The sequence below is a fragment of the Rhinolophus sinicus genome, chromosome 16, assembly GCF_057876585.1.
Source record: "Rhinolophus sinicus isolate RSI-liver-muscle chromosome 16, RSI-T2T, whole genome shotgun sequence".
Taxonomy (NCBI): Eukaryota; Metazoa; Chordata; class Mammalia; order Chiroptera; family Rhinolophidae; genus Rhinolophus; species Rhinolophus sinicus.
Window position 1 is genome coordinate 61,155,209 of NC_142516.1, and position 11,027 is coordinate 61,166,235.

Sequence of the window (11,027 nt, forward strand, 5' to 3'; positions counted from 1 at the left end):
TTGTGGAATAAGTAGGGAGATAACTTGGGGATGGGGGTGAAATGTTGAAGCATGTGCTCCAGTATGTGGAGGCTGCGTGGGGGAGCAGCGAGTGGGAATCCAGAGGTGGCTCTGAGGGACAGCAGAGACCAGGAATATCGATGGGGATTAAGTTGTCTGCTGTGGAGTCTGTGTAGACTCACCAAATTTTCTGTAAAATCTACACTGCTCATCAAAGCACTCGTGCAAATGGATTATTATTATTTTTGTGTGGAACTCTTATAGGAGCTGAATTCCCCTACTGTGTTGGTGCAGGAGAACAATAAAGAGTGCTTGAGGAGAGACGGGAGCTGGAGGACAAAGGGACCACTTACACCTGGCTTCCAATGTGACAAAATCTACAATAATGAGGAAAGGAGTCATGGACATGGGAGCATCGAGAACTACCTACCTTCCTGGCAGTCATGAAAAAAACATTATGGTGCCTGTTCTCATGGAGCAAATGATCTCATGGAAAAAACAAATAAGCAAACACCGAACTTGAATCCTAACACAATGACCTCAAGCCAATAATGGTGTGAGGCCATTAACTTCTGACTAGGGAAATCAGAGAAGTATTCAAGCGTTTTAAGGATGACAAATGTGGAGAAGGGTAAGGCCATACATGAAGGTGTACAAGAGCATGCTAGTGTTTAAGGAAGCAAGGCTGAGTGATATCACGAGACTCATATCAAGAATGGGGGCCTATACCAGGGGGAGTCTTAAGAACACTCAGTGGAGTTGGGCATCTATTACCCAGACAGACACTGAAGGTTTTTTAGGACATGTGTGACATAATCCAACTAATTCTGACAGCTAGTGAAGGATAGTTTGGAGGAGTAATGCATGAGATGCTCAGAGATCAGCTAAGAAATTAATGCAGTCATCCAGGTGAAAAAGGATGAAAATCTGAAGGAGGGGTCCCAGCAGGCCCCCTTCTCAGCTAGACAGGGTGGGTTTAATTGTCCCCTTGGATGCGCCTATGGAAGAGCTCTCAACTCCAAGTGATCAATCCTAAGAGCCCGGCCTGTGTATCCAACAACAGAATCTGGCTTTGGTTGTTCTCAACCCTGCTTTCTCCGTTCCTATCAAGCTCCAGTACAGCAGGTGACTGGCAGTTTGGAAATGATGCTGGGAGAAGGTGTGGTTGGCCTGTTAGGAAGGTCGCTGGGTGCTGGGGGAGAAGGCCTCATGTGAATCCACACGTGAGATTCAGCTGCCTATTGATCAAGCCCATTTGCACGTGAACCTCATCATCAAGTCCTGCTTAAGCCCTGGCTTCCCAGGTAATTGACTCTCGCATATTGATTAAGACGTTGATATGTCCCAGGGTTTCTCAGTGGTGATGCAGGCTCGCCTCCCGGCAGGCAGGGCTAGCAAAGCTCTCACTGTACGCCTGCCTGTCACTGAGCGCTCCTTAATGGATAAAGCTGTCATCTGAGAGCTGGAATGTCTTGCAGGCACAAAGACGAAATTCACTGTTCAATAATGTATGGGACATGGAAAAAACTTTACCCAACAACTCGAATTGATTGCTGTAAGTGTTTTGACTGCACTTGCCTGTTTTGCATAAAGTCAGCGACTTTGGCTAGCCTGACTTTCACGCACAGCCATTTCTCAGCCTCTTTCAGAAAAAGAGTTGCGAGACTTCGGTGGCTGCCAGGAATAGGCTGTCTAGAGGGAAGGGCGGTAGGTCGGGTGGGGAGCAGGTGTCCACTGCTGACACCTCTCCCTTGGGATCCATGAATGATCCCGGGGCTTTAAAGCAGCGTGTTACAGGCAATTCTATGGAATCTTGCTGGAATTGATCAGCTCAGGCATGTGGGGTGAATCACTGGGTGTGGAATTCCATGAGTTCTGTGACCTCACTTTGCCGGTGGTTCTTCTCCTCTCCCCCTGCATTAGGCTGAGGCCTCTTGCAGAGAGAGGTTGTCAGTCAGACCTCTGGGGGAAGAGGGCGATTGGGTCACACTTTTAACACCAGTTTGATAAACAATTTCCATATCATTTAAATTGGACCTTGCTTATTATTTGGGACTTGGTTAAACACGTGCTCTCTAACTGTCCCACAGGCACTAGAAAACACCGCATTCCTCCCTCCGTCTGCTCCTTTTCTAACCTGGAAAAGGGGGGAACTATCAAGGTAGCAAACCTATACTCCACGTCTTTGCTGCCAAGCTCAGGCTTTTAAAAACATAACAAGATCCTTTGAACATAGCTCTGTTTTATCACAGGATCTTTATTGAAGTTTTAATCAACACAAGCAGCTGACAAAATAGGAGACTGCAGATTCGGCTGTACGTTATGTATCCTCCTTGTGAGTCTGAGAAAAATATCATAACATTAAAAGAAGAGAAAATAAACAGCCTCGTTTAAAAAACAAATGAATCCCAGAAAACCAAGGAAATCCTCTCGCACCCAGAGGAAGGCCTGCCGTGTGGCACGCCGACTGCGCCCAGGAGTTGGGAGGCTCACGGAGATCATTACCATAAAACAAATAACCAGCTCGTTTTTTGTCGCCCACTATGAGTGAACTCAAAACCTCAGGCCCACATCCAAAGATTCCTTCTCCACAGGCCCAGCCAGCTATGGATCAGGCTGACACCTCTGTAGACGGGAAGGAGGGCACAGCCCCTGTGTCCAAATCCAGACCCTTTTCTCCATCCAGCCACTGTGCCTTGGCCCAGAGCCCCCTCTTGTCACCGCTGCCCCCATCTTCTTTGCTTGTTTCCTTTGTTCCCTTATCCCATGATGAGACAAACACACACCCGTCTGAGTTTCTCCACTTAGTGTGAAAGAGAGCGCCGGGTGAGGAGGGAGGAACAGTTTTCTCTTTCTATACTCATCCTTTTTTGAAGCCAGGCTGCTCTCTTGCACTCCAAAAAAGGCATCACCTGAGCCTGCTAGCTATTTCATTTCAAAAGCAGTACATGGGAACTATTGAAGAGAGGGACCCTGGTGGCGGCAGCCCAACTGGAAAGGCTCCTGTTTTTGTGACCAATGCCACCTCTCTCTTTACTGAGACAGGAGGCACGTGCCAGAGCAAGGAGCATGCCACCTCCTGGCATCCGGCGGGGGGATGTGGTATTCTGATGGAGAACTGGGCTCCCAAGTTGTGTAGACGTGGATTTGAGTCTGCTCTGCCACTTAACATGTGTGGCATTTGTGAAATATGCCTTGACCAAAGAAATAAACGAGGAAGAGAATGCTGAGGATGTGGTGCAGATGGAGTACCCGAGCAAAGAGGGGAGACAAAGGTCCAGAAAGATCAGCTGGATTGTAGTCCCTTAGGAAGGTTTCTTGAAACGACACTTTAACTGGGTTATGAAATGACAGATGAATACTGATTGGCAGAGAAGCGTTGAAAGACTCAAAGTGTGACTAATCGAGATGTGACAAGAGAATTGGCCTGAGGGTCCTCAGGGAGTCTGGATAGTTGGATGGGACCACTAGACTGCCAGATGGGGCCTGGGGGTGAGCATCGGATTCTGGCAGGATCTGTCATTTGGGAATGATCACTTGGCCATAATGGAATGATGATGATTAGGCCACAGGGAGTCAGGACACATGATCTGTCCAGGGTGGCCACCGAGGTGTGGAGTGACAAGGGCCAGGACTAAGGCTCTGGGTATCAAGATAAAGAAAAGATATAATACTGGCAGGTCTGGGGCAGCTGCCCCAACATCCTGAGCCTACCAATATTGTAATGCATTCACCTCAGGGTTTCCATCTTAGAATTAAAAACTTTCCAGGAGGCTTCCCTTGATGTTCTATTTCTGTTCATTTTATTGGTTTGTAACCAGATCCAGAGAACTAGATCACTAAGCCAAGACTTCTCATCCCCACCATCCTTTCACTTCTCTTGCTTCCTGAGATATTCATCCATGCATGCTCTGGCAGGTACTGGGGATACAAAGGTATAAGGCCCCAGGTCCCTCTTGCCAGGTGTTCTCAGCCCACAGCAGACAGACACACTGACACACCGCCATGGCCAAAGTGCTGAGGAGACCACGAGGGCAATGTGACTAACTCAAGGGAGAAGCACAATTCCCAGGTCATGCTACCTCTGGATGGTCAGAGCACACAGGAGCTTGGCCTCTCCAAAACAAAGAAAAAAGAGGGGTTCCAAACCTTATTCATTGCACTGGGAGGAGAGAAAGATTGGGAAAAATGGGAAAATACACAGAAGGGCATGGTTGGGTCTGACCAGGTCCTTGGCTTGGTAGAAAAACCAGGCTGGCCCAGCAGCAGCTCCACATGTGAGCCCTGAGGTTTTCAAGAGTGCTCAGTGGATGGACAGAAAGGATTCTTGGAAAGGCTCCGTAATCATCTGGTCACCTTTAGCTTCTAGGCTTCCCAAAGTACAGAGAGTACTTGCCCTTTAGCCATAGGGAAGAGCCATAAATTAGGTCAGAACTGCAATTTATCCTCGTAGGAAACTAGGGGGAATTGTCCCAGAGCTTGGGTGACCAACAACCAGCTCCCCAAATCTGTCTCAAGGCAATCACGGTAAATGATTTGCTGTGGCAGGAATGGAAATGATTTATTCTGAGAAGCCTGTCAGTACTGCTGTTAAATCATTTGTATTTTGTTAAGGAACATGAGTGGGCTAGTCGTTCCCCAAACTACATTCCTTTGCTTCAGGCCCCCATGCCATTTCCATAACTGGTTATTTCAGGTGACAATGAACAGAAAACGATGGTAATGGCCCCAGGGTGGTCACTTTTCCAAGGGACTCTGAGTATTAAGTTTCCATTACTTATAGTCTGTAATCTAGGTCTCCAAAAGGAAATGAGCTGCTTCTGTAGTGGTCACAGAAAATCAGGCTTTTTTTCCCCTCCTTCCCACCCTCTGTTTTGTCAATTTTCAAGGAAGTTAAACTAAGAGTTAAACCAAAGGTTCTCTGTGGTCTCATCTGTAAGAAACACATTTATTTCTCCCACAATACAAATTCTAACAGGCAAGATAGGAAACTGAAAGAATAAGAAGCAAATAATAAAGCCAAACAAAATAACGTTTATTTGCCTGTTTCCTTTCAAGATGTGAGTCCTGTTATTGAAAATGCTCCAGGCAGAGTCCCCAGCTGGAAGCACGTCCCCAGCATTTCCTGCCCTGATGTACGACAGACTCATTCATTCTCCTCTGAGGAACTTTGCTTCAGGTCCAAGGAATAGGATATGGCGGTTTGTAGGGTGAGGTAGCAAACTGGGTCCAGCCCAGACAGGCCCAATGTGCAGGGTTTCCGTTGACTGCTGCCACCGGAGTTCGTGTGGTGCTTTTCTCTGCCTCTGCTAAGACATTGAGCAGTGTCTGTTTGAAGTCTGGTCTTTGGGAAGGAGACCCAAGAGAACATGAGCTGGTCTTGTCTGGATATCAAAGTCCAAATTAAAAATTTATTCCAGTGTTTGAAAAATTCCTGGCCAAAACCTTCATATGGATTAAAAAAATACAAACTCCCTTGTTTCTTCAGTGTCTCCAGTTGAAAACTAGAGGATTTATTCCAAAAGAGAAAAATAAAATAAAAGTGAGGCCAAATAGTTCCATAAATGGACTCAGGTCAGACGGCTTCTTAGCTAAATCTGTAAGGAAAATAATCTGTTAAACCACTTTGGGCAACTGGGAAGCACTTGTTTTAGTTATCATTTTTGAGTCCATTCCCCCCCCCCCCTTTCTTATTGCATGTCAGATGACCTGGCTTTTTACTCCTGGAGCTGAAGGGTGAAGAATAAGAAACAGCTTCTCCAATTCCACCCCCACACCCACCTACACCCCATTGGACAGAAAAATAGAGATGAAGCCTTTTTGGGTTTTTTTAAAGTTGTGAGTTTAAAGAGGAAAATGGTGGCCAAGCAAATAATCTAATAGTAATTATGAAGTTATAGATAATAAGAACATAAAAAATCATTTAGGCAAAATGAGGAAAAAAATAAAATAAGGGAGGAGCAAAAATTTAAACAATAAATTTAAACCAAGGCTATGAACAAAATTTATACAAGAAATAGAACTAACCCGATATGGCACTTTCCCCATAACAGGTTAGTTATATTTCTTCTATAAATTAGCGAAGCATTGAAATAGAAGTTGAGAATAAGAAATCAGCTCCAAGGGCAAAACACCAAGAAGAAGGATCGGGATCAATATATCAAGTTCAAACGGAAAGCAAAGGGCAGAATAGAGGAAAGTGATAGAACCATATCAACAGACAGAAGCAGCGGAAGCTATGAATGGAGACACTGCCAGCTCTGCAAAGACATAAAGCAACCTGTAAACGATGAATGCTAGGACTCAAATGAACTTACACAGGTCTTGCAGTCTAGGCTTTTTGCGATTGTTGTTTTGGTAAGCATGGTAATTGGAAGTATCACTTATATACCTATCATCAGTGTACAGTTTGGTTAATGTATTAGAATGAGCACACCCCTAGGACCACCATTCAGATCTGGCCAAAGAACACTGCTGTTACCCCAAAGCTACTGTCATGCTCCTATTCTCCAAGTGTTACCTCCCTTCAGACGTCCGTCAGCACAGATTAGTTGTGCCTGTTTCTTAGGGTTGCACGGAGTTATAAAGTATTTTTGAAATTTCTTTTTTACCTTTCTTTCATTAAACATTATGATTTTTAGCCATGTTATTGCACAGAGTGGTATTTTTCCCATTCTCATTGATATATAGTAACCGTTGTATGAATATACCACAATTGAGTCATTCCAATGTTGATAGATATTTCTGTTGTTTCCGGTCTTTGACTAGTAAAAAGAGAATTGCTGCGAACGTTTCTTTACATGTCTTTTGGGTCACTTTCACATATATTTCTGTGGGTATAAATCTAGGAGAATGATTGGGTCATACGGTATGCATATGTTTACCTTTAGTAGACACTGCAAAAGAGTTTTTCAAAGCAGTTATACCTGATTACAGTTCTGCTAAGAGTATGTGAGATTTCTTGTTGCTTCATATTCATACCAGTATTTAGAATTGTCAACTTACCTTAAATTTCACACATTTAATGTGTAAGTGGTTAATATTGAATTATGATTTTAATTTCGCATCTTTTCATAAATTTGTCACCAATTTAGATACCTTTTACTGTGAAGTGACTGTTCAGTTGTTTTTTTCCCTTTTTTTTAATGTGCTGTAGGTCATGTTGTTGTACTGTAAGAGATCTTTAAATAGTCTGGATACAAGTCCTTTTTCTGATGTATTTTTGGAAATATCTTCTCCCACTCTATGACTCACATTTAATTCTCTTAATTATATGGTTGTATTCCTTTTCTTTTCTTTTGTTTTCTTTTCTTTCATAAGAAGTTCTTAATTTTAATATGACTACTATATCAATCTTTTGTTTTATGGCTAGTGTGTTTTATGTCTTGTTTAAATTTACCTGCATGAGGTGATAAGGATATTCTCATGTGTTACATTCTAGAAGTTTTGTTAGTTAAATTTTTACACTTAGGTCTATGATCCATCTGTAATTGCTTTTTGTATGTGATATGAGATAGCGGTCAAAGTAATTTGTTTTTACTTTTAAAAATCCAGTTAATCCAACCATTTATAAAAAAGACCATTTTTCACACACTGCATTGCAAGGATGCCTTTGCTGTAAATCAGGTGATATATTATATATGTATGTATATATCTGTTTCTGGATTCTCAACTCTGTTCCATGTGTCTATTTGTCTCTATTTACACCAATTTCACACTGTCTCTATCACCGTTGCTTTATGCTAATAAGTTTTGATACCTGGCAGATATCAAACTTTCTTCTTCTTCAATTTCACCTTGACTCTTTTTTACCCTTTGCATTTCCATGTATATTTTAGAATTAGCTTATCAATTTTCATAAGAAACAAAAGGAAGGAAGGAAAGAAGGAAGGAAGGAAAGAAGGAAGGAAGGAAAGAAGGAAGGAAGGAAGGAAGGAAGGAAGGAAGGAAGGAAGGAAGGAAAGAAGAGAGGGAGGGAGGAAACATGCTGGGATCTTGATTGATATTACTCCAAGGCAATAGGCTAATTTGGAGAGCATTAATGATTTTACAAAATTGAGACTTCCAATTCAATTTACATGGTACTTTCCTTCATTGATTTTAATCATTAAAAACTATTCTCTGTAATGTTTTGAAGTTTTTATGCATAAATCAAATGTATATTTTGCTAAATGTATTCCTATAAAGGTACATGATTTTTAAAATGCTATAATAAATGGTATCAAATTCAAAATATCATTTTCTAATATTTATTGTCAGTATACAAAAATATAATTGATTTTTCTATGTCAACCTTATAGTCATTAATCTAACTAAATTTACTTATTTAGTCTAATAATTCACCTGTATATTCTCTGCTTACAATGATGTCCACAAATAACATCAAGTTCATGTATTTTCTAATCCTTAGGTTTTTAAATTTCTTTTTCTTGTCTAATTACCATGGCTAGACCCTTCAGTACAACATTCTATAGCAGTGGTGAGAGTGAGCAGCCTTGTTTTGTTCCTGATCTCAGGTGGAAACTAATTAGGTATAGGTTTATTAGACATACTTTTTACAAGTTAAAGAGTTTCCTTCTAGTTCTGGTTTGATGAGAATTATCCTTTCAATCATTAACCAATACTAACTTGTATCAAATGCTTTTTAATCAACTATTGAGGTGGTTATATGGTGTTTTCTTTATTCTGCAATTGTGTTGAATTATATTGATTGACTTTTAAATATTAAACCAACCTTGCATTTCTGGAGAAAACTTTGCTTTGTCATCATATTTGATTCTTTTAATATACCTTTAGACTTGATTTGCTAATATTTTGCTTAGGAGTATAAAATCTATATTTCTCCCCTATAATGTTCTTGACAAGTTTCAGTATTAAGGTTATGCTGGCCTCATTACATGATTAATACAGTGTTTGCTTTTTTTCCTATTCCCTGGAAGAGTTTGTGTAACATTCATACTATATTTTCCTTGAATATTTGAAAGAAATTTTCCACTCAAACCATCTGGTCCTCAAGATTTCCTTGCGGGGAATTTTAAATTATGGATTCAGTTTCTTTAATACATATATAAATATTCAAATTATCTATTTATTCTCAGATCATTCTTTTTTGCATTTTTCTAGTGATTTGTCCATTTCACCTACATTTTCAAATTCATTAAAGTAAAATTATTTATAATATCCTCTTAATATTCTTTAATGCCTGTAGGTGTGTATTGGTAATTTATACCAACTCTCTATTTAACCTAGTTCATTCTTTCCAGGGATTTGTTTGTTAGTCTTTTTCTAAAGGATATAGACAAATACACAGAAACTCATTATACAATAAAGAATTAAGAGAATGCCAATTGGAAAGTATGTAGTGATTTGGTGGTTTAAATCAGGTGATTGGAAAGCTCAGGACAGACTTATAAAAGTGGGAAGTATCTGAGATAAAACTTAAAGAAAAGGTAGCATTTGGGCAGTATAAATAGAAGAAAAAGCATTGTTGGCAAAAGGGAAACTTGGAAATAGTTTGGATAAACTATAGCAGAGAATTGGGGAGTGTGAGACATCTGAAAGATAGGAAGGTCTGGACAGTCAAGAGACTTAAGTCATAGACAATGAGAAGACACAACAAATATTTTCAATATTTTGTTATCTTGAATACTTGGTAAACATGAAGAACATGATTTTTAGAAAAGGCTTCAAATTTTCCATCCTGGTGATTGAGGGGATGATCTCATTTCTAGGGAAAAAAGAAGGCAGGGGGAAGAGCATTTCAAGATTTAGAAATGCAGACATCATAGGTAGCAGCATAAAGCTGAAGGCTAAAGCCAGGACTGAATGAGCTACCAAGGGACAGAGCAGCACAATGAGACCAGAATGCTGAATTTAGAACTGTTGACTAGCTTCCTTCACGCAGTAAGAGGAGGAAGGAGTCAATGAGTACAATTGAGAGAAGGGAGTATGGAGCCACGGAAGCCAAGAAAGCAGGGTTTCCAGCTGAAGAGAATCCACTGTATCAGCCTCCAGGGCAGCTGAGTGACAAGGACCAAGAAAGCTACTGGACTTGGCAGGTGGGAAGTCACTGTTGACCTCGATGGTATTTAAAAAGATCATGAATGTTTGGTGTCAATGGGAAGAGAAGAGACAGCTTCATTTTGATGGGTATGCTTTTCCTAGCTATGCAACTCACCCTGTCTTTCATTCAGCAATTATTTACTGGTTCTTTCTATATGCCAGGTGTCATGCTAGGTACTCATCATTTAGTGGTGAACAAAAGAGACATGATTCCTCTCCTGCTGAGCTTATAATCTAGTGGAGGAACTAAACATCAAATAAATATAAAGAAAAAATTTAAAAACTACGATTAGTGCTTGGGGCAAAAGAAGAGTGGATTATTAAAGAGAGCAAAAGAAAGAACCTGATTTAGATAACAGTGTAGGGTCAAGAAATGCCTTAGTTGGATTGCATGCAGGGGCATAAAAGGATTGGGACAGTATTGAAGTAACCAACCGTTGTCTAGTGGTGCCTCATTCGGAGACCATGTTGATTACAAAGTTCTAGAACTTACAGAGTATCACAACTCCCCATGTTCATGTAACGCCCAAGCGTTACTCCCCATCATATGCCTTTCTTCAGGAGATAGAGATCAAAGGAGAAAATCTGCAGTTTGAGGCCAATTTTTCTTCAAAAGCACATGGGGAAGACGAATCCACCAGTGTTAAGTTGTAATGTTGGGAGACTATGAAGGCTAATATGATTAATTGTAATTATCATTTATAATGTATACTCATAATCATATTCTTTCTAGAACTGCTTCATTATTTTTCACTTTTGAAATGCTTGGGTGTCCCAACAGACTTGGGAAGGGGGTTTTATTAAGCCCAGATCATCAATCCAAACCTTTTAAGGTAAGGGTGTTGCTACCTCCGAAGCCAAAGAGACATTTGCTAGCCTGGAAAGCACTACACAGACATTAGCTCCTTCAGTCTGTTTACCAGCCCGCCTGTCATTGAGGTTAGACTGGCCTCAAAATTAACACT

At 40.8% G+C, this 11,027-nt stretch overlaps 1 long non-coding RNA gene across 1 annotated transcript in view; it reads left to right on the plus strand.

Annotated features, from left to right (window-relative positions):
* LOC141571113 (uncharacterized) overlaps positions 1-8,928 on the plus strand; it is a 64,268-nt gene extending 55,340 nt beyond the window's left edge. The window contains exon 2 of the long non-coding RNA XR_012495706.2: positions 265-8,928. This is a non-coding gene — a long non-coding RNA (uncharacterized LOC141571113). The remainder of the gene's footprint in view (positions 1-264) is intronic.
* The last annotated feature ends 2,099 nt before the right edge of the window (positions 8,929-11,027 follow it).